The sequence below is a fragment of the Xiphophorus hellerii genome, chromosome 20 (assembly GCF_003331165.1).
Source record: "Xiphophorus hellerii strain 12219 chromosome 20, Xiphophorus_hellerii-4.1, whole genome shotgun sequence".
Classification (NCBI taxonomy): Eukaryota; Metazoa; Chordata; class Actinopteri; order Cyprinodontiformes; family Poeciliidae; genus Xiphophorus; species Xiphophorus hellerii.
In genome coordinates, this window is record NC_045691.1 from 4,331,270 (window position 1) to 4,356,360 (window position 25,091).

General features: G+C 40.9%; 1 long non-coding RNA gene across 1 annotated transcript; it reads right to left on the reverse strand.

The window, feature by feature from the left end:
• Window positions 1-295: 295 nt before the first annotated feature.
• Window positions 296-24,739, reverse strand: LOC116710405 (uncharacterized). The gene is made up of 3 exons (XR_004337090.1): window positions 24,729-24,739; window positions 22,035-22,036; window positions 296-428 (listed from the first exon to the last, which is right to left on the reverse strand). It is a non-coding gene; the product is annotated as an uncharacterized LOC116710405 (long non-coding RNA).
• Between the last annotated feature and the right edge of the window lie 352 nt (window positions 24,740-25,091).

Consider the following 25,091-nt stretch of genomic DNA (forward strand, 5'->3'; position numbering starts at 1 on the left):
ATGATGAAATATCAATTGCTAATTTGAAGCAAACTTTTAAAATGTGATGAAAAGTAAAATGGGAATTAGACGGATTTCCATCTGCTGGCACAAACCCGACCAGAGACTTCCTGTTTCCGTTTCTCCTTCTGCGCATTAACTCTGACTTTTCAGTTCTACTTCCATCAACTTGTCGTAATGCGACACTTTGACACGCGGATAAAAACGGTTGATGTGGAGAACAGGCTGAGTGACCTTTGACCTTCACTCAGCTGACTCTGAATGACATGCATTCTGTAACAAGACAAACACTAAATCTTCCCAAACATTTCTGCTCTAGTTTTTCTAGCGGGGATCTGGGCTGGTTAGCGGTTAGAGGGGATCTGGGCTGGTTAGTGGGGATCTGTGCCGGTTAGCGTTTAGCGGGGATCTGGGTTAGCGGTTAGCGGCTAGGAAGGATCCAGCTCTAGATCTGATGCAAACGAGTTGCCTGAAGCAACACAAACAACAGGAAAGTTTTCAGTGTTTCACCTGTCCGGTTCAGCCGCTTGGGGAAAACCCTGATAAAAAACTGATTTGTTTTCCTTTAACTGCAATCAGCCGGAAATCAGCTCCCTGCTAATAATTTGCATGATTTATAACACTGTTTCAATATTTTCCCTTCAGGACATATTTGCATAAAATATTTCCATATCAAACGTTTTTTATTTGCTTTCAAATCAACCGATCTGAAACTGAACGCTGCAAAATACAAAATCTTACCAAATAGTTTTGTGTTGTTTCCAGTGCAAATCTTGCTTGAAAGTTACTTGTAGTTAGTTTTATCTTACTGTCATAAAATATTTACCTAAACTAAACAGAAATACTTGATAAAAACTTTGTGTTTTTGCAGTGAAAATATTTGATTTTCATGAACGAGTGACTCTAAAGTTAGAGAATGAAGGAGAGAAGAAGACAGTAAAAGGATGTAAAATGTCCAAATAAGGACTTCCTGTCGGCTGCAGCTGCTGGTCCTGAGATAAGATGTCCGTTTGCCTGTTTGCTCAGCGAAGCCGATCGCTTTGAGGCTTATCGCTACCCATCAATCATTCACAACGCTCCGGATTACACAGGAAGCTGGATTCAGGCGCGGGGGTCACATCCTGCCGCCGTGTGGTTCTGGTTCTGATGAATGTTTTCACACCCTGCCGCAGACTTTAATGATTTTACTGGGATTTTATGTGAAACATCATAAACTGGTGGTGGCTTTCATTTTATGTCAAATAAAAATCCAAACGAGGCGTCAGGAATCTGAGTTTATCCTTTGGAGTTGATTTCCTCCAGCCTGGAAACATTCACACTGCAAAAACACAAAATCTTGCCACTTATTTTAGTCAACTTTCTACTGCAAATGTCTCAGTTCACCTAAAATAAAACAATCGAACTTCAGAGTAACTTTTCACAAACTAAAGTCAATAATTCTCAAATATTGACAAAGTTTTCTTCCTATGGCAGAAATAATCCCATTAGATTATTCCACTAATAAAATGGGAAAATGCGACAAAAATGATTTTTTGTTTTACAGTGTAAACCTCTCAGCTGCCTTTTTGTTTTACAAGTTAAAACTTTTCCTCCCCTCCCCGACCTGTTGCTGGTTCCAGCATGATGAACCTTCGTAGCCTGAGACTCGGATCAAACGGGTCGTAGTTAAGCTGAATTGAAGCCACACTTTTCAGAATTTTATTGACATAAGTTTGCATTTGGTTCTGACCCGGTTCTGGTTCTGGTGTGATGAGGGTGTGAAAACGTTGCAGAGTGAATTAATCTGATGTCTGGCGCTGAAGTGGGTCAGTTTTGCTTCGTGCTCCCAGAGTGGCTCCTGTAGACCGCCACGCTTCAGACGCTGGTTCTGGTTCTGGTGGTTCTGGTTCTGATTCTGCTGATGTCCTGCTGTGACCCAGAAGAGAAACTAATAAAACAGATTCAGGTTTTAATTGGGTAGAAAAACCGTGAATGAATGAATGAATGAATGAATGAATGAATTAATGGATGGATGAATGAATGAATGAATGAATGAATGAATGGATGGATGAATGAATGAATGAATGAATGAATGAATGAATGGATGGATGAATGAATGAATGAATGAATGGATGGATGAATGAATGAATGAATGAATGAATGAATGAATGGTCATCCAGCTGGCAGTTTCAATCAAAGCTTCACTGGAAATAAAAAAAAAGAATCAAATTAAAATTTGTCAGAAATAAGAAACTTTAAGAAATGATTAAATAATTTTATTGTTTATCAGGTTTTGTTTTCGATCTGATGGAGTTTCTGCACATCTCCGGTTTTTATTCCAGTAATTTGAGTTTGGGAAGATAAAAAATGCTTTGTAATATTTTGTGTTTTTGCAGTGCACTGTCCTGATTTTACAGGAATTAATTCAGATCATATTTTATTCACCAAATTATTGTTTGAACATTTTGTGCACAAATTGTTTGAAGAAACTCTCATGTTGACTGGCTGCCTGCGTTCTGTGGTTTCCTGCTACGCCGCGTGGCGCCGTGTGGTGATGCGTGTGGTGATGCGTGTGGTGATGCGTGTGGCGCCGCATGGTGGCGCTGCGTGGTGATGCGCGTGGCGCCGCGCGCTCTGCTCTAGTTTCTCTCCTCCTGTGTGAACGAGTGACTCATGTTTCTTTACAACCCGCCTCTCTGCCATTCATTAACGTTTGTTTCCGTGGCGGCGGATCAGAGCGGACCTGACCGGGTCTGGACCGAGTCCAGAACAATCTGTCACGCCTCGCCGCTCCTGAACTCTGAGCTCATCTACAATGAGGTGAAAGGTCAAAGTTCACTGGGAGGATGGAGGCAATCGTCCAGCAGAGCTGAATTCTTCAGGTTTGATCTGAATATAGGCGAGCTGTGACCTTTAACCTCTGAACAAAGAGAGTGAAAGCAGCGCCGATGAATTTCTTCCTTCCTTTGACTGAAAGTTAAAGCAGAAACTTCCTCTCAGCTGTTCCAGATGTTCTTCCTCTTTCCTTTCACAGTTTAAAGAAATCGGACAGAAAACCTGCAGTCGCTTTGTTTGCTGCACTGTAAAAACACAAAATACTTCCAAGCAATTCAGTTTGTGCCGCAAATATCTCAGTTTGCTGGAAAGGAGCTAAAACTAACTTCAGCTTCATGTAGGAGAAGAGATTGTTTCACCTCAATAATTCCTGTATATCGATAAAACGTTTTAGTTCCACTCACATTATTTCACTTGGGAAAAATGTTTTATTATAAGTGTAATAATCTGCCAGAGGAAGTGGAACTTTTAATCAATATGAATGAATATTTTATTCAAAACAAGCTCCTATTTCTGTTGTTTTGTCTCATTTGCTTGGATGTATTTTGTGTTTTTACAGTGTTCAGTCTCCCTTCTTCCAGCTGACTGTGACGGTTAACGACTTCCTGCTGCAAACTGTTTGGTCTGCCTTTGACCTCTGACCTCTGCTAGGCCCTGGCCCAGCCTGTCGGCCATTTTCTGCCTCCACAACTTTCTCTTCAACATTTCTTCCCATCGCCGCTGAAACGCCCGGCACGGCAGCATGCGCTGCAACCGGAGAGTGTGTGTGTGTTCTGTGTGTGGGCGTGTGGGTGTGTGTGTGTGCGTGTGTGTGTGTGTGTTCTGTCTCCTCAGCTCTGCCTTCAGTTTCTCTGTTGCTGTGAATCTTTGAGTCTCTGAACAGGAAAGAATCAGGAACTGAACCACAAACAGAGTGAAGCACGGTGGTGGAGGCCTGATGATCTGGGCCTGGTCCCCTCTGCTGATCCAGAGTCAGTCTGTCCAAGCTGAAGCTGAGAGCTGCAGCCATGCAGGGACAGGAGGCACTACACTGTAAAACACTTAATCTTGATTTAAGTAAACAAAATCTTGGATATTTCTAATACTGGCAGGTTTTTTTCCACTAATTAAACAGTTTTCCCATTTTCTGTGAAATAATGTGCCAGTAGAATTTGAGCTTTTTATCAATATTAACGAACTATTTATTGAAAACAACTCTAATACTTTGCTGTTAGTTTTGTCGTATTTTAAGTGAACTGAAACATTTGCTCTAGAAACTAGACCAAAATACTTGGTAAGATTTTGAGTTTTTTCAGTGAATGGATGGATGATGGGCTGTTTGGGGATAAACGTCAGTAAATGTTGTTCTGTTTTAATGATGTGTTTAAATTACATGATGTGAGAAACTGATGAAGTCAGACTGAAATCAGCTGCTTACAGTTTGGTTCGGTTTTCATGCACAGCTTTTCCATTCTGGACCCTTCGTCCAGTAAAGACAGCACAGTTTATTTATTTATTCATTCATTCATTTATTTATGCAAAGCAAGTCAGTCACTTCCTCCATGCATTGCATGGCAGGTGCCTTTTGTTCTCCACCCAATAGAAAGTCTCTTTATTTTTCTTTCTTCCGTCACCATTAATGCGGCTCGTACCGCTGTGTGCACCCCCACAAATGTGGTATCGAAACGTGCGGCTCGATGCCGAGAAGGGAGCTATTACTTTTAGTGGGATTCTGAGTTACCATGGCGACATAATTCGCGAAAAACGACACCACAAAATCCCATTCAGCGAGGCAACAAAAGAATCCTAAAAATACCCTATTTTTGAGGATTTTCTGTGTCGTCATGAATTCACGTAGAAATGCCACTCAAATGTCATTTTGTAGATACGTCCGTGATCTCTTCGAAAGTTAAGACGGCACGTCGATACAAATTACGGTTTGTCCACAATTTGTCTCTAAGTGACCCAAAGATTTAGATTTTTTGTAAAATTAGAGCGTAACTGACATTAACTGCCGCTCCGCTAGAGTGAGAGACGGAGTGTCATTTTGACCCCAAATCATTTTTTAACTCGCCCTCACGCCCACAAATATCACCCAATTGGTATCAAACTCGGTCATGACAATGATACGCATGCCTGCTCCGGTAAAATGTTTTCGAAACTTATCTAGGGCTTACGGTTTTCTGTCAAGGTGCTTTAGAGCAAAGTGATGCGACAGGATTTGCTCACGCTCGCTCAAGCTCTCACCCATCGACTTCCATATATTTCTGAAAAATTTCAGACCTCCGCTCACACCTTCTTTCTGTCATCGCTGTTATTACTTTGAGTGACGTAGAGATATGAATCGCGAGACTATCGGAGACGACAAATAGCCCTCTCATACGCTTCAAACGGGTTTCCAATATGTATTACGGTTCCCGAACGGGAAGGAGTTGTTCGGACTGCTTTTTTTGTCAAACTGTCTGGCTCAAACAGAGAATTCTGTCTCCCCCTGTGTGTCTCACTCACAGCTGGCAGAGAGGATTAATTACCATAGCAACGGAACACAGAGCAGGGAGAGCTGCTGCTTAGGACTACAAATACGCATCACTGTAGTTCTAACTATGGCAGAAGACTCAGTTGAAACAGAGGACTGAGCTGGCATTTAGCATTACTTGCTGCTATGGGCTGTATATTACTGATTTAACCCAAACACTGTTACTCATAACATTTGTGTAGCCCTTTAAAATAAAGCTTACTGAAAATTTCAAAATAAATGCCTCAATATTCCTCTCAGGTTAGTGCACCGCTGTAGGCAGTGCAATAATAGCCAGTATTATCTTTTTCTCTCAGGTCTCACTGCCTTGTGATTCACTGCCTTCTATTCTTTTCCCTAAAATAAGCTTTTAGCTATTTTTCTTATTTATTAGCCATGTTTAGGACACTGAATGTAGAAAGTCAATGTAAGACAACATGCTAGTGGTGCCCCACATGCTACTGACAGCATTTAGGCTTACATTAGCATTTTGGCTAATTTTAGCTTATAAACTAATTTTAACATACTGAATGGTGCAAGTCCATGTTAGTCAACATGCTTGTGACTCTCCACATGCTACTTTGTAATTTATTAGCTAAGGTTAGCATTGATGGTAATTTTTAGTAAAGAGCTTCCTGCTTTCCCATCGCTGTAGTGAACTTGGTGTTTACAAAATGGCTCAGCTTCCGCTTCAGCTCCGGTTTACTAGTTGCTGACTTATCAAAATCGCCTTTTTAAAGACGCTCTTTCACGGATAAAAAATAAATAACTAAACATGGAAAAGCTACACCAAGCCTGGATTCACTAACAGACCAGTAAGAACTTTGTGAGGCATTTTAAAGACTGTATCTACAGTGGTGTGAAAAAGTGTTTGCCCCCTTCCTCATTTCCTGTTTTTTTGCATGTTTGTCACACTTAAGTGTTTCTGAACATCAAACCAATTTAAAAAATAGTCAAGGACAACACAAGTAAACACAAAATGCAATTTGTAAATTAAGGTGTTTAGTATTAAAGGAGAAAAAAAATCCAAACCATCATGGCCCTGTGTGAAAAAGTGATTGCCCCCCTCGTTGAAATAGATTATAACTGTGGTTTTTAACACCCGAGTTCAATTTCTCTAGCCACACCCAGGCCTGATTATTGCCACACCTGTTTTCAATCAAGACATTACTTAAATAAGAGCTGCCTGACACAGTAAAGTCCACCAAAAGATCCTTAAAAGCTACACATCATGCCGAGATTCAAAGAAATTCAGGAACAATTGAGAAAGACAGTAATTAAGATCTATCAGTCTGGAAAGGGTTATAAAGCCATTTCCAAAGCTTTGGGAATCCAGCGAACCACAGTGAGAACCATTATCCACAAATGGCGAAGACATGGAACAGTGGTGAACCCAGGAGTGGCCGGCCGCCCAAAATCACCCCAAGAGCGCAGCGACGACTCATCCAAGAGGTCACAAAAGACCCCACAACAACGTCCAAAGAACTGCAGGCCTCACTTGCCTCAGTTAAGGTCAGTGTCCATGCCTCCACCATCAGAAAAAGACTGGGCAAAAATGGCCTGCATGGCAGAGTTCCAAAAAGAAAAGCACTGCTGAGCAAAAAAAACATTAGAGCTCGTCTCAATTTTTCCAAAACACATCTTGATGATCCCCAAGTCTTTTGGGAAAATATTCTGTGGACCGATGAGACAAAAGTGGAACTCTTTGGAAGGTGTGTGTCCCATTACGTCTGGCGTAAAAGGAACACTGCATATCAGAAAAAGAACATTATACCAACAGTAAAATATGGTGGTGGTAGTGTGATGGTCTGGGGCTGTTTTGCTGTGTCAGGACCTGGAAGACTTGCTGCGATAAATGGAACTATGAATTCTGCTGCCTACCAAAGGATCCTGAAGGAGAATGTCCGACCATCTGTTCGTGAACTCAAGCTGAAACGAACTTGGGTTCTGCAGCAGGACAATGATCCTAAACACACCAGCAAGTCCACCACTGAATGGCTGAAGGAAAACAAAATGAAGACTTTGGAGTGGCCTAGCCAAAGTCCTGACCTGAATCCTATTGAGATGTTGTGGTATGACCTTAAAAAGGCTGTTCATGCTCGAAAACCCTGTAATGTAACTGAATTAGAACAATTCTGCAAAGATGAGTGGGCCAAAATTCCTCCAGAACGCTGTAAAAGACTCATTGCAAGTTATCGCAAACGCTTGGTTGCAGTTGTTGCTGCTAAAGGTGGCCCAACCAGTTATTAGGTGTAGGGGGCAATCACTTTTTCACACAGGGCCATGATGGTTTGGATTTTTTTCTCCTTTAATACTAAACACCTTCATTTACAAATTGCATTTTGTGTTTACTTGTGTTGTCCTTGACTATTTTTTAAATTGGTTTGATGTTCCGAAACACTTAAGTGTGACAAACATGCAGAAAAACAGGAAATGAGGAAGGGGGCAAACACTTTTTCACACCACTGTATGAGCGCTACAAGTGGCTAACAGCTACCGCTGAGCACAAGAACGTTTGGATGTTATTTACAAGTAATGGGTGAGTGTTACTTTTCTGTTACATTCTTATACAAATTTACTGAATATTTTTTCTTCTAATTGTTCACATGTGCTACTTGAGCAGTATGGATTGATGTTGAGCTTCACTGGGGAAAATGGAAAAGTTTAGCTAAATTGCTGGCTGTTCAGTTATGTTTTGGTTGTCTGCATTGTTGCTTTACTTGGCGTATTTCTGTTTATATGCATATTATTGGATGCCTGTGGCTTGCTGTGGTGCATCGTTGCTGCATTGCCCAGCACAACGTGTGTATAGTTCAGGTTTAGTTGAGTCTGTTGAATCCCTGACTGAAACCCCGCAGCACGGCCCTGTTGATTCCACTGGAACCAGAACTCCATCACCTGCTCCACCTCCAGCTGCTGTGGTTCTCTGAGTCAAACCAACCTGTTCCCCTCCTGGCCTGTGGGGGCGCTGCACCAAGAACCACTGAAGGAAACGACACAAAAACCTCTGAAGACACTGAGAGCAACTTCCTTCTTCACCAGATGGAAACAAGATGGAGGCATCAGATTTTAGCGGTTGGAGGATTTCTCTTTAGTCTTTGGCTAAAGACCAGGATCCATTTCTGCTGTTAGCGTTAGGCTAACATGTTAGCTTTGGTTGTATTTACCCAGATTGCCCTGCTCTGTAGTCCACTTCCTGCTTTTGGAGCGGTCTCTGGTCCGCTTGGCGTTCACATTCAAACTGAACCAGAGTTCACTTCAACCGAACCCAGACTGAACTTTGGAGGACCAGAGGTCAGAGGTTAATTAGTGTTTACAACTCACCAACTGACCCGGACCTTCAAGGTAGACAGACCGGAGTTGGATTAAAGCGAACCAGAATCGGGTCGAGGCGGACCGAGTTGTTTTTTAGATGTAAGATTCTGATTTTAACAGTTTCTTGTAGGTTTTCTGGATAAATAAAATCCCTTCTTCATGAATCACTTTTCAGTTTTGATTTTCTTTTTTTCCTTTTCCTTCAACATTGATTGTCATTTAAAAAGGTTTGTGTGCAAGTCTTAGACTGACTGTTGGGAATGTTTTTATCTGCTGGCTGAGACTCTCAGTGAGAACAGCGTTTCTTTCTGCGTTGCCTGAATAAGTTTTTACTTCTCAGAAATTTCTCTCAGCTGCAGCAGCGAGTTTTTTCCGAGTCCTTTGGAAAGTAAGTACGGTAAACTTTTTTTCTGGAAACTTGTCTCAGAATTCCTGAAAGCATCTTCTGGCTTTCTCTTCTGCAAACAGACGCACGTTGGAACTTGGCTGTGGCTTCGTCTCCCATGGGAACGGAGCAGAAAGCGGCTCCCAGCCCAGGACCCGACCGTTGCTCAACACGTTGCAACAGGGCCGCCTGTGAGCTCACCAAGAAATACGAGCCTTCAGGATCACGGTTCAAACCTGGAGGAGCAGAAGGAAAAAAATGAAAGTTCAAGTACAAACGGACTAAAAGGAAACAAAAAGGGGGAAACTGGAGAAAATAACTTTTTCTACTCGTTGTTCCTCGGTGGATAAAAGCTGCGTCGGGTCAGCAGCGATTCCAACTTCAGTTCCTCGATTACAAACCATGGAAGGCAAAGGTCAAAGGGCAAGATGAGATTAATGTCCTCCAAAGTGAACAAACGAGTGTCAACATTTTATTGATCTTTGATCAGAGATCAGCGCTTCCACCAGTGACTTCATGAATGAATCCAGGATTAGAAATGATCAGGTTTAGTTTTCACATCCTCAGTTCTGCTCTGGATTAGCATGGAAGCTAACTCTTGAATTAATGTTGCCAGAACTTCATCTGGTTTGGGGAACTATGCGAATGCTCAGAAGATAATAATTCAGTATTTTTCAGTCCATTTCTACTTATTATTACATTATTGCAGCTTTAATGATGTTTTATTACATTTTAAAGCCTCATTTTATTACATTAGTTCATATTGTGGCGTTCCTTCGCCTTTCGATCATGTTTCTATAATCAACAGAAACATTTCCACTAAAAGTCAACAGAAAGGAACTGCAGGAGCTCCGATCAGCACAAACAGCAGCGCCGCTCTGGAGGAGCGACTTCAGGAGGAACCAGATGCTCAGTTCACAGCTTCAACTCCTTACAGTCAAAACAAGCAGAGAGAAGCCCAGAGGTCACCGGGGTCATCTGAGTGGATCAGAGTCACTTCGCTCCCCTGGAACAACCCTCAGCTCACCAAACATACGTGTGTGTGTGTGTGTGTGTGTGCGTGCGTGTCGGGGTGTGTGTGTGTGTGTCTGTGCAACCATCCATTTAACTGACCGTTCCTTCCAAACAGCGGATGTATCGACATGCACTTTATTTGTAAAACAAAGCCAGTCTCTGGTTTCTCCTGTAAAGGCTAACCATGCTAACTATGCTAACCATGCTAACACACTGAACCATAGTTATTCACCCAGGCTTTGGGTTCCTGCTCATTTCTCCTGTAAAATTAGTAAAACAAAAGAATAAAAAATGGACTAATTACAACAGACTGAAACCTTCTGGCTGCTCACAGATTTTATTTCACCTGGAAGGTAAAACTTCAGAAATACTTTGAATTATTCCAACTCTGGACTCCTTTTAAAGGAAATGGTGATTCAAACAAAATCTTCCACTTTATCAAATTAAAGTCTTGGATTACGGTTTGCTAAGGCTGTAAAACGGTTTGAGCTACTAACAGACGTATAAAAGGATCACAGCTAAAGAGGTGATAATTTTCTGGATTTCATGACGATGCCACATCGTTTGATGTTAATCTAAAACCTTCAGCCTGATTGGTTTCATCTGGCAGATTGAGAAACGCAAACCAGATTTTATCAGGCGAAAGCAGCTAAAGTTTGAGAGCAATTCAGAGTGAAAATGATTCTGAACTGCTGAAACCCCAAACATCATGCAACAACTTTAATTAGAATTCATTATTATAGAAAAACACATTTCAGTATATTTATTTACCTCACATTTTATGCAAACTGTTTTCAAGCCTTTTTCTGTTGATATCAAACCAATAACAACATTTTACTTTACTTAAAATTATATTATTGTTATTTATTAAGGTACTGCATCTTTAACTTAAGACTGTGCACTGTAAAACATTTGAGTCTAGCTGTGGTTGAGGCTACGGCTAGCTAGCTGCTAATAAATCATTGCTAGCTAGCTAGTTTCTCATTGGTAAGTGTTAATTATCACCAGCTGGTGACAGGCGCCATCGGCTCACTTCTGGTGCATTGTGGGTAAAAAGATCAGCACAAAAACATAAAATATGTGATTTTCTGGAGTTTCATTCAGAAGCTGGAGAAAAGACCCAAACACTGTAAAAATACAAAAAAATCACATTAATATTTTTACTTAAATACTTAATTTTAAAAGTATGTAAAGTAAAAGCAGCTGCTGAATGTTTTCCTTAATGTAATGGTCTAAGACTGAATGTTTCGATATTAATGAACAGATCATTGATGTTTTTATAGTGTGGCAGTTCAGTTGGAAATGTGATTCTGTGCATCAGGAACCATCTGCAGAGTAAAATGAATCAAAATTAGAAAGAGGAAACGTTATTTTAGCTACAGGAAACTTTTCAGAATAAAAGATATCTGCATGAAAAAAGACGCAGCTATCCGAGGAAGAGGAGCTGCTCGTTTCCAATTCGCTCGGCATCAACCCCACAATAAAAAAATAGTTTATTCAACTTAACAGCGGGTCAATTGTGAACAATAATTCAATTTCCAAAACCTCAACCTGTTTTGAGCTGCATGGAGTTGATTTTTGAACCAGATAATTTGATGATGCGTAGGGGATAGCGCGACCCATGTTTGGAGGCCTTGAGTCCGTCGTGGGTTCGAGTCCCGGACACGACGATATTTGCCGCATGTCTTCCCCCATTTCCTGTCAGCCTACTTTCACATAAGGGACACTAGAGCCCACAAAAGACCCCCTAGAGGGGAGAAAAAAAACAACATCTGATTAAGTCATGGATTATTTTCAAACTAACAAATCAAAGAAACGCAATGTGACGTAAAAGTTACTAAATACACAAAAACATTGTAGAAATGTAGTGGAGTGAAAGTCAAAGGCAGCCAGAATCTAGTCAAAATGAACAATGTTCTTTGGTTCAGTAACAAACTGGTGAACTTGAATCACCTTCAGATGTTTTACAGTGCATGAGGAAGAGCCTCAACGCGTCGATCTCTTTAAATGGGAAACAAACGGCGAGGAGCTTCTTCTGCGCCAGAATCAGAGGAAGTTGGTGAAACTGCCGATCAATAACCAATAATCAAGGAGCTGGATTTCAGTCGCCGCATTCAGCTGGGATGTTCCGGCATCCGGTTACTGTTAGCCGGATATAATCCCATTCCCTGTCTGTCCTGATCCCCACACACACCCACACACACACAGAACCAACACGGATGTCCTTAACGGGTAAAAACAGGAAGTTGTTCACGTCCCACTGCAAATTCCTAATCTCTCTCTCACACACACGCCCCCCCACACACACACACACACACCCACACACACAGGGAGGGCCGGCTGGCACTGAGCTGTCAGGAATGAAAGCCATTCCTTCTGTGTGACTCAGCTCTGACTTTCTATAGGCTGAGGAATGCAGTGGGCAGAAGAGGAGCGCTCTGATTGGCTGGGATGAAACTGTGGGTCGGTTTGAATTGGAAGAAGTTCAAGCTGCTGTGAAATGTAATATCAGAATGACTAAGAGGTTGCTTCCCTTTTTCCTCATTATTAAAACGGGACTTACAGGAATCTGGGAAAACAATGTTCCTGTGGCTTCGTCATTCCGCCAGAGAAAACTGACGACTTGCTGAGTCACGTTGGCAGCAGTCGATCTGACCACAAAGGAAGGAAGAGACTCCAAAGGGTCCAAAGCAAGAAAACTGCAGCAAAAAACAGCCACTTGTGCTAACCCAAGGGATTACAGAGGAGGAAGCATAACTTTACCTGAAAGGGAAAAAAAGAGGCAAAACATGAAATGAGATGATTAAAGTTGGTCCATCATGTTTCATACAACCGGTCACGATGGATCTGTGGTCTAATCAAAACATGGTCATTACATTTTTGATCTAAAATCATTCTGCCTGTTGAGCTGGTTCAGAGTCGCCTTAAATCCAAGAAACCGCTGCTGGCCACGCCCCTGATCGCTGCTGGCCACGCCTCCGACCGCTGCTGGCCACGCCCCTGACCGCTGCTGGCCACGCCCCCAACTCAACATTTACACTATCACCTGAAAGGGGCAGCAAGCGGATGCATAATTATATGACAGTGCATCTTTGAAAAGCATCAGTGGAGCATCCTGCACAACCAACCAAAATGCAGCAAGTGGTTTCTGGATGATGAGTCAACAAAACTCTTTCAGCAGCCATTGTAGAGCAAGAAAACCAGCTGACCAGATGTTGGAGATCAGCTGGGGTTTCTAGGCAAGGCAGGAGCTCTGATCGGGTTGCTAGGCAACGGGTGTAGCTCGGCTTTTAGATTCAAGAATGAGGTATCTGAACACATCCTGAATTTTCTTTTCATTTAATATTTTTGAATATTTAAAAGATTTTTCCTTTTTCATTCTATTTTGGTTTAATTGGGTTTAATGTTTAGACTTTGAAAAGCTTCTGAAACTAAAACAGTTTTGTCTGAGCTGACTGAAGTCCAATTATTGATCAGTTAGGTAAAACTGAATGTTGAACGGTTCTGACCCGCATCACTGCTACACTGCTACCAGGAAACGGAAAGCAGAAGGAAAACATTCAAAGCATTTCTGTCAAACTGAACCTGAAACCAGATGATGTCATGAAACCAGGAGGAAATATTTGAATAATTCCCTCATGGATCAATGGTTTTCAGAATCAATTTGAACTAAAAATGATTTTCCCCAGAATCTTTGATTCAGAAAGAACAGCAGAGAGACATGAATGATTCATTTTTCCATCCAGTTCAGTTTTCATTTTATTCAACTGGGAAGTTTGAAGCAGAGAAACCAGCAGGACGAAACAGACAATCTGACAAACCGGCGAGGAAAACGGCTGGCTCTGAGCAACGGGAGGCGGAGCGGCCGAAACCAGGAACTGAGACCAGATGATTTCTAGAAACTCAGGAACGAAGGGAGAGGAAAAAACGAGACGTGAAGTCATAAAACCAAAAACATCAGAACTAAAACAGAATTCAAGATTCAACAAACCAAACATGACGAGTCAAGAGAACCAGCGATAATAATCAATAACTCAACGATAATAATCAATAACTCAACGATAATAATCAATAACTCAACGATAATAATCAATAACTCAACGATAATAATCAATAACTCAACAACAATAATAATCAATAACTCAACGATAATAATCAATAACTCAACAACGATAATAATCAATAACACAAACGGATCAATATTCTGATAAATCACTGAATGGCTGTTGGATCAAGATCCTGGTTCTGGTTCTGGTTCTGTTCTGGTTTTAGTTCTGGTTCTATTCTGGTTCTGGTTCTGGTCCATCTTGGACCTGATTCTCTGCAGAAACACTCAATCTTTCCAAGTTTTTTAGTTTTTGTCTGTTAATATTTTTAATTTGAAATAAAACTAAAGTAATTTGTAATTAATTATTCAGCTGGAAATAAATTATTTTATAATTATTGAATATTTATAAAAAATATTAATTTGTTGCACTTATAACATGAAAATTGCTAAAACATATTTAGTTTCACTGAGAAATTTGCACCAGAAACTAAAAAATATCTGTTAATATTTTGTGTTTTTGCTAAAACAAATTTATTCAGTTTCTTTGATTATTTATTACATTTTTCCTTCATTTTGCCTCCATCATTTAATATTTCTTTAACTTTGTTTCTGAAATGAAAACAAAGCAGACAGAATAATTAATCAGTCTAAAGTTTTATTATTAATGTTGATTTGTCTCATTCTGCAGCAGATATTCAAATATATTCATGTCTGAATGAATCTGCGGCGCCAGAACGATTTATCCTCTGGAAAAACCAAAACAACCAAACGATGCGCCGAAAGCGAGCGGAGATGAAACTCGACGAAACGTCGATGTAAAAATTAACGACACAAAATAATAATCTGAATTTATTCGCTCCTTAAATTCCAATTGGATCCGTTTGGGTCGGTTTGAACAGGAACGAAGGATTTTAGAAAAGAAAACTGGAGCTCATTTCTGGTTAAAATTTAAATTATGAATATTTGCTGTGATGGTTTCTCTGCATCGACCTAAAGTGGTTCTGATTGTTCTGATCTTGTTCTGATTGTTCTGATCTTGTTCTGATTGTTCTGATCGTTCTGATCGTTTCGCCTGTTTCCTGTTTGCGGAGGAAGCTGCACCGTTCTTCAGGAACAGCCTGTCCTCCAGCAGAACCCGCACATCCTGCCGACTCGCTGCCTTGTTTACCAGATTTTGTTTTTAGGGGACGACAGGAAACGTGTTTCAGCTAAATATTGATCACTTATTAAATCAATCAACTCATTGATTAGACATCGATTCCTGAATATTACAAAGAAATGAAGTGAAAAAGCAACTAAAACTTTTAGCAGAAGAACTTTAATAGACCAGAGGAGAGTCTGTCTGCTTGGGGGAAAACTTGGCGGAAGGACGATCTCAGGTGTTTTCACTCTGGTTTCCTGCAGAAGTCAGAAAGGACGTCAGTCTCTGATCAGGTGAAGCTTCAGTCAGTTGATGCCGACCCAATAAAATTCATCTCCTGCAAATAAATAAAACTCAACCTTTGTTTTTAGTTTCCACATAAAAACAACAAAAACCAAATAAATGCTGCTGCTTTTCACTTGCTGCCCTGAAACCGCCTGCTGCAGTTTGCTGCAGTTTGCTGCAGTTTGCTGCAGTTTGCTCCAGCCTGCTGCAGTTTGCTGCAGTTTGCTGCAGTTTGCTCCAGCCTGCTGCAGTTTGCTGCAGTTTGCTGATTAATCTGATTTAATTTGTCAGATTTTGCTGTTTTTGATAGATAAATTCGTTTCTCACCTCGTCTCTTCCTGTCAAACGTCAGCAAACCTTTTTGTGCTGCGGAGCCTCTGCGAGTGTTTTGAGCCTCACAGGAAGTTGTAGTAACCATGGAAACCGAGCTGAGCTTCACCTGTTTTTTTCCGGTGGTCTGCGGTCTCATACGCCGTGACTTCCTGCTGACAAAGGCGCCGCCTTCTTCCAGGAAAAACATCAAAGATTAAAGGAAAGACGAGTCGATCAGATTCCATCGTCACATCGGCTGGGATTTCTGCACAACTTTAAAGTTTCCTTCATGTCATAGAAGATAAAATCATTGAAAAACATTTTCATATGTTTAAAGTCCAGACTGTGTTTCAGTTGAACCAGAAAAATTCAAACATTAATAAAGATTTTAACTTTTGCTGCTGAATTTAGGTCACGTCTGCAAAACTGGATCTCATTTTGACATTTGGTGAAAAACATGAAAGGTTGTTTAGAGCTGCAGAGACAGGAAACAGTTTCCACTTCCTTCAGATTAAAGGCCTGCGGTTTAACTTCACAGCACATCAGCTGGCTTAGGGTGCACTTACTTATCGCAGCGTTAATAAAACAGATTTTATTAACATCAGATTAAATGCTGGGAAGTTTTTATGTTGATGGCAGGAAAGATCTGCTGCAGCTGTCTGTGTTTCAGCACATCCAAGGAAGCCTCTGACTGGAAATATTTTCTTTATTCTCTTTGGTTTGTCTAAAAGCTGCATTGTTTAGAAACCTGCAAATAAGCTATGAGAATAAAATTGCATAAATTTATGACTTTATTGTCATGATATTTATTCTTTATTCGGTTATGAAGAACCAACTCCATGCTGTTTGTCTAAGAATGGAGTCCAGAAATATGAAGGTACAGAGAAAATATTCCTAAGATTTACAACCTAATTAATCTCCATCTTGGTCTTTTATTTGTTCCTAAATCATCCATAAACCTTTTATTGTGAAAGGTAGAGACACGCCTTAACCACAGAGCCTAGATAAATACACAAACACACACTCGCTCTGTGTGTGCTGTTAGATAACACCTAGGGAAGAAAATGTTCCAAACACCCACACTCTGTTTCCCATGGGACGCTCGGTGTGTGTGTGTGTGTGTGTGCGGGGGGGTGTGTGTGTGTGTGAAGGTGAAAGCAGCTGCATGAACACAGGTAGGATTCTTTCAAAGTGCGGAACCGCCCTTTTTTAACCACCGATTAAAAGTTACAACATCTAAAAGCATCAACCTTTCACACACTTTCCCAATCCGAGTCAGACCGAGTTCTGGTTCTGAGGCTCCAACATGTTAACATCCAACTTCATGTGTTTCAGGGTCGATCTTCCTCATGCAGCAGAGTTACATTTGGAGTAACTCCAAGTTCAGAACTTGGCCCAGTTTCTATAAACGTCCTCCGTTACGCTGATGATACTCAGTTTTATTTGTCTATAAATCCAGATGAACTGAACTAGAGTTTGAACCTGGATGACTTTCTGGATACCAGGCTGGTCTCTGGTGCTTCTCTGACACGTCCTCTGCACTGTTACCAAAATGACTAAACATTCGTCCCAGCGACACGTAGAGAAACTAATCTGGAATATTAAACATCTTTACTATGAGAAAGTCCAACCATTTCAGGATGAGCTGCTGATAAATAAATAAAGACGCATCAAAAGCGATTTCCTTCAAATGAACGTTTTCTAAAGATTCTCTGATGTTTCCGTCTGCAGGTTTCAGATCAGCTCTGAAAACATTCGTTTACTCTTCACGTCTTTTTGTGAATAATTTCAGCTTGAACATTTTTCCCTGAATGGACTTCAGGTTCTGACAGCAGGATGAAGTCCTGGACCGAAGACCGGAACCAACCGGATCCCAAACGATTCCAGGACCTGACTTCTTCTCTCGGTTCTGGACAAACTTTCACGTTTTGTCCAAAAGTTTCTTTAGGAACAAACTGAGGCAATAAAATCTGAATGTTGATGTTGAAGTTTTGGTTCTGATAGAACCGGGTCTACTGGACCATCAGGAGGAAAACAAACTAAATTCACTTTTTGGGTTTTTAGAATTTCACATCAAAAATGGATTTTTGTTCATAACGAATCAACTTTTTGACATAAAAGCTCGAAGATGCTTTTGAGTCTTAACTTGGGAACCAAAAGACTTTATTATTCACATAAATGTCATTTTGAGCTGCATGTTGCTGCAGAGCCGCTGACAGGCAGCAACATGAACGCTTCACCAACGCTCCGCTAATCTCCTGGGGCTTTCATCAGAGGAACCGCTTCGTTTCACCTGGAGCAGCTAACCAGTCGGCCATGTTTCAGCGCGGTGGGCTTTCAGGGTCAAAGGTCATTCACTCACGAAGGGACCGGCAGCCTGGAGACAACCGGGACGTTTAGATGTTCCTCAGCTTCAAGAATTCACCGAAACACTTCACATTTAAACTTCCGAAGCCGACCGACCGACCGTTGGAGATTTTTCACATCTATCCAGTCCTGGAAAGTCCTTGGGCAGCGAGGAAGTGAAGTAACGGACCAATCAGAACCAGAACCAGAACTAGCTTAGCTACTGGTTGATGAGCTGAGAACAAAAACATGGCTGCCATCGTTATGGGAACGAATCAGCAGAAAGACTCGTTCACCTCCATCAGCTCTGAATGGAGGCTGTAGCGCACACACACACACACACACACACGCGCACACACCCACACCCACGCACACACACCCACACACACACACACACACACCCACACACACACACACCCACACACACACACACGCGCACACACCCACGCACACACGCACACACACACATTTTCCTGTTTAGCAGCAGTTTAACTTTGTTCTTTGTTCCTGCATCAAACATTATGCTGCAATATTTCTAAATTAATGTTAAGTTATTACATTGTTTGGTTTGTCACAAGATGCAAAGAAACAGAGTGCTTTGAAAATGCAAATAAAACTGAGGATTTTCTGGTAGCAGAAACAGAATCAGTCGATTCAGTCAGAAGAAGCAAAACCAGAATATTCAAACATGAATGATTAAAACCATGACATGAAACAAGCATAAATCCTTTAAACAGAAACTCAAACCACATCCTGAACCCACAGCAAGAATTAAAATTAAAATAAAAATATCCAAAAATACTGAATTTATACATTTCCTCCTACAATTGAGCTTTGGTCAGCTGTTAAATTAAATACTGATGAATCTGAGCATCTCTCCTGGTCGAACCTGAGGATCAGCTTTTAGCCGCGCCGCTAATCTGCAAACTGGAGTTCCTCTGCTCTGCTGATGGCGCTCCCTGAAAAATCAACGTGAGGAAAAAACACACCGACGTCAGAAATCTTCCACACCAGAAGTTTTCCTACCGTTAGAAAAACAGCCTGACTGGCGTTTTTCCAAAGTAAGAACTAACTAGCCTCACGTCGAATGAGAACCGAATTTACTGAAGAGCTACCAAAACGTTAACAGTGCTAATACTGCTAACAGCACCAGTACTGCTAACAGTGTTAGCAATACTGGTGCTGCTAACACTGCTAACAGTGCTAATAACGTTAACACTTCAAACATTGCCAATACCACTAACAATGCTAACACAGCTAACAGCTCCAGTACTGCTAACACTGCTAACACTTAGAGCTGAAATGATTGTTATCGAAATAATTAACTAATTTAGTAAGAATATACTTACTAAATATATAGTACTTAGTAATACTATACTTTCTTTATCCCAGAGGGAGATTTCAGTCCAACTCGGAGTCAAAAAGACGATTGAAACCCAAATGGAACAAAAACCTGACAATGTGAGTTTTGCATAATTGATCCCCTCTAAGAAGAAAACCTGCCTGTTTTCCAGGACCTGGAAAATCCCTGGAAAATTTCCCAACAACAGCAAAGCAACAGCAACCGTTGCAGAGATTTCTCAACTCCGTTTTTGTTGCCACAGCAGGAACATTCCTCAGGGTTGCTCAAGACGGACCGGTATTCAAATTGACTGACGCAGCAGTGCAGTATTTGGTTTTTATTTGCATGTGAGCAGAAGGCAGCGTTCCTGCTGCTTATCTGCCTGCAGCGGGCTTTGTTTATGCTCCTGCATCCACAGGGCCGTCATCCACCTGCATGCTGCCGACACGCAGCAACCGACGCCTCACGGCGACGGTTAGAGCTCGGCTCCAACTGGCTGCATTGGCACAGAAACTATTTATTGTTTATTATCCACAGCTAATTGTTTAGTCGTGTCGTTTCCTCAGGCAGAAATGAAACTTTCCCACTTTAACTCTCTCCTTTCTACTTCGCCTTCCTGGTGATTTATTCTGTAAAAATATTTTCAAAAAGAATAAAAGTTTGTCAATGGGACAAAGAAACTTCATCCAAACTCACTGCAAAGCACAAAATCTTACCAAATATTTCTGGTTTTGTTTCTGTTGTAAATATTTTATTTCACTCCAAATTTAGAATAAACTTTTTATCATGATATAGGAGCTTAATTCAAGTCAACAATTCTTTAATATGGATGTAGAAAAGCTCCATTTTTCTGGACGGCGTGTGAAACATCTGGGTCTCACATTGAGTTCAGGGAAGCTAAAATCATAAATATTATAGAAATTATTCTCCTCTGATTTTCCCAAACAAACGTTTTACTTTCCTCTAACGTAGAAAGTTCTCCTGGTTCAGATCTTCTGCTCCGTCTCTGACCTCCAGGCCGCAGGTTCTGGTTCTGGTTCTGATGGAGGTTTCCTTCTGTTAAAAATCAGTTTTTAATTTCATACATTGCTACCAATAGTTTGATAAACATACAAGCTAACCAAACACATCGGTTGTCGTTGGTTGCTGGTTGTCATTGGTTGCTGGTAAATATCGGTTGCTGGTTTATTTTGGTTGCTGGTTGTCATCAGTTGCTGGTTGTCATCAGTTGCTGGTAAATATCGGTTGCTGGTTTATTTTGGTTGCTGGTTGTCATCGGTTGCTGGTTGATCGGCAGCTCAACGGTTGATCAATGTGACTTTATTTCCTTTGAATTCAATATTTTTGCCAAAGTGGTGGAAATGTTGCCGTCACTGTTTGACTGGTTAAAGTTGCGTTGCTCTGTTAAAGTTGCGTTGCTCTGCTAACTGATCTATCACAACGTTTGTTTTTTTAAGTGTTTGTTGGCTCTAGTTGCCTTTATTTGAAAGTAGTTTGACAGGAAACAGGGTAATGAGGGGGGGAAAACATGCGGCAAATGTCGCCAGGCTGGGAATCGAACCTGTGACCACCGGCACCAGACTAAGGCCTCAATACGTGGGTCGTGCGTTGCCCCTGCGCCACCACAGCAACCCCGGCAACCCCAACAACGTTTGGTTTTTACAGGGGAGTGAAAACTTTCCACAGGTTTCAGCTTCTTGCTCAGAAACCAAGAGTTTGTCCTCAGAGCCGATCAGCAGAGAAAAACTGAAAGTTGAATCATTTCTGAATGACGGATTGAAACTTTGCTTCGGTTGAACTGAGGTTCTGCTTTACAGGAATGAGTCAGTGCACTGCAAAACCACAAACTCTTACTATGTTCACTTGTAACGGCATAAATGGCAAATGACATAAGCTGCCAGAGGAACCAGTGTTTTAATCAATATTGATGAATTATTGATCTAAAAGTTGAGTTTGCTGAGTTAGTTTTGTCTTTTTTGAAGTGAACTGAGATATTTGCTCTAGAAGACAAAAACCCTTTGTAGGATTTAGTGTTTTTACAGTGCAGATGCATCGATCACGAAGTTTTATCTCAATATTTTGCAGTAATATTTTATTCAAACATTTCCAGCAGAGGAGATCTGGACAAAAACCAAGGAGTTTTTGGTGACAAATCAAAATTCTTACTAAATGATAAATGATGTAATAAATGCCCACCCTATTTGCAACATTTGATTATTATTGAACATCATTTGAATTTTAACATTGTTGCAAAGCTCAAATTATTTAACTGTTATCAGTTATATTGCAGCTATGAACATAAAACCTTTACAGGCTCCGATCTTCGAATAGAAAACCCAGAAAGCGACGAGGTAAATTTCCACCTTCAGATCAGAAAAACACAAAAGCTGTCCTGTTACCATCCAGGGGGAAAATCGTCAGCCTCCAGAAAACCCCAGGTGAACCATGAAGGAGATGCAGATGAGGCTGTGGGCGTTTAGCAGAACTGAGCCGCTGTTTCGTTTCCACGCCCAGCATCGGAGCCACAGACACACAAACGGCTGAAAATGTGACGAAGTGGCAGCTAAAAAAAGATCCAGTAAATCCTGAAGTTACTGAACACAAGCAGCCTGCGTTCCCCCACAGGGGAATCCACATTTATGGTTCTTAAAGTGTCAAGATCATATCTAAAACAGAATTAACAATAACAACAGTAATAATAATAATCTGTACAAAAGGAATATCAGAGCGAGAGAGTCGGCTGGTTCATTATTTAAAACAATATATCAAATGAACTAATTGTTCCAAATGCCAGTTTTTATCAATTATTCTTTTTTAAGTATAATTTTATTTATAACCTTAAAATGAATCTTCAAGAAGTTGACCAAGTTATTGTGGCTAAAGTCTGAACACACAGTGATGCATGGTGGTGGCAGCATCATACTGTGTGGGTGGATGTAAACACAGATCCTGAGCTACAGGGAAGGTTTAGAAGAAATGTGTTAGAATGGCCTAGTCAAAGTGTGCAGAGATTGGAACGCTGATATCCATGGAGGCTCTCACTCCGATCTGACTGAATTTTTCATTTTCCTTAAATACAGAACTTGATGGTCCGGTCGACCCGGTTCTACTGGAACCAGAACATCTGTTCCACCTCCAGCTGCTGTGGTTCTCTGAGTCAAACCAATCTGTTCCCCTCCTGGCCTGTGGGGGCGCTGCACCAAGAACCACTGAAGGAAAAGACACAAAAACCTATGAAAACACTGAGAGCGGTTTTAGCGGTTGGAGGATTTCTCTTTAGTCTTTGGCTAAAACCAGGAGCCATTTCTGCTGCTAGCGCTAGGCTAGCACGTTAGCTTTGGTTGTATTTACCCAGAATGCCCTGAGCTGTAGTCCACTTCCTGCTTTATACGTTATGTTCATTAATCCACCTTTATTTGTTGTGTTTTCTATTATTGGAGGAGAATGTCACCTGTTGGTTTTGAGTGGAAAATCAAATGAAATCATGAAATGAAGCAGAAAGCAGGAGGGGAATTACCTGCACCTTAGTTTTTCAGTTTCTCAGAATGAAACTACCAAACGTTACGACTCGTTTTTAATCATCGGGGATGCCAACGGTGTGTCAGACCTCAGAGTCTGAAATCTCTGAGGCTCAAACAAGCGAGTCTCATGCTGTGCAAGTCATCCTGGCGCTGAAGCTCCACATAAATCATTAAACTGCTCAGGATGCAGAAAGCAGCTGATAAACGTCTCTGAGGTGAAAAATATCTGCAGTTGTTGAGCTTTGAGTCTGGGGGTGTTTCCAGGCCGCCGAGGCGTTTGGGAGGAAACAGAGAGTGAGTCAGGCGCAGACCCCGCTCACCAGCAGCCCACTGCCTGAGACTTTCCAACGGAAGCAGATTTAAAACACAGCGTAAATACAAAGAAACGAGAATAATCCATCTAAAGTGGACTTAAGGAGTTCATTTAGCTTTTTGTTCAGCTGTTAATCCTCCAAAGTTCATTTAAAGCTTCATCTGCTTCCAGTTTTAAACACAAAGAGCCTTCAGAAAGCAAAGCAGCTCTAAGCTGCATTAAAAACACAAATCCTTCAGTTTCTCTGACAATAACGATGAGAGTTCGTTACTAATTAGATTATATTTCCCAAGCATGTAAACTATTAAACTTGTTATTGTGTTTTTATAATTATCTTCCAGTTTCTGCAGGCAGTTGCATGTTGCCATGTTTGTATTAGTTGACTCAAAATGACATCATTTGCAGTTTTATTCTTGAAAACGTTGAAGGAAATCTTGACCAGATTTCGTCTCTCTGCTACTTTCTCCTACTGCTCTCCAGTAATTGCTCAAAACCTGTCTCTGTGTTGCCATTTTTGTTTCCGATTTAAACCACAACTCACTAAACTATTAGTGAGTTTAACTGCTAATAGTAGAGCAATTGAGAGTAATCTCAATTGCTCTACACTTTAGTAAACTGTAACATTTAAAATATGGTGGGATTCAACTGAAATGTGAGTTTGAAAGTCTTATATAAGCAACATTTTCAATTTAAAACCCTTTTTTTGCTGCTAAATTACTGACCATAAAGGTATTAGAGTTTTAATAAGATATTTATAGTTTTAATAAGATATTTATAGTTTTAATGAGATATTTATAAGGCTTATAATTATTAATATGAAGATAAGTGTCACAAATCTGTGCAGCCAGCTGAGTTGTGGAGCCGCAGGAGGAGCTGCGCTGCGCTGCGACAGCAAACACAGGGCCGTAACGCAGAACCTGGAGGCTGGGGCAGGGGGATTTTAGGCTGGGGCCTAAAATCCTATTTATAGGTTTCCAGACAATAGAAACACAGAAACAAACTCAAATTACTCACGTTTTTTTGTACTGTTGTAACCAGTAAACAATCTCCCCTTCAGTTCAACATTATCAGTGGAGACACATTGTTGATGTTACTTTATAAAATAACAGTTAAGTTTTGGCAAAGATCAATGTGATTTTCACAGGAGGCGAAGCGTCGTTGTTAGCAGCTGCTGAAAGTAACTAAAAATGTTACTTTTAATGTATCTTAGTTACTTTCCTTATCAAGTAATCTAAGTTACTTTTTCGAGGAGTAATGAGATTAAAGTTACTTTTAAAGTAACTATGCCATCACTGCCGATAACATCTGCCCATGTGCACCAATCAGGAGTGTGAATTATAACCTGTTAAATGACCGACAGGAAAACTGGTCAAATATGGAAAATATTCAAAACGCGACCTCTGGGCTGAGCAGTTAAAGACGAACTAGCATCAGATCTAGAAACAAATTCCTGAAGCCTGAAGATTCATTCAGTCACTCTGTCTGAATGAGCGGATGAACAGTTCTCTATTTGCTCCTGAGCTTCCTGAACGTTTCCAGCATATTTCTACTTCCTCCCTGACTTCCTGTGACGTTTGTCTGAACGGAATATTGTTGATCAAAGAAGTGTCTTTTAAGACGATCCATCGTTTTTCTCCCTGCAAGTTTTTCCTTCAACGATACGAAAGAGAAACTGACACGAACTGTTCATTCTGCCAACTCTATGAAGAAAATCTCTGTCATTTATTCTGCTCTTGCTGTTTCTCATGTATTTTCTGACAA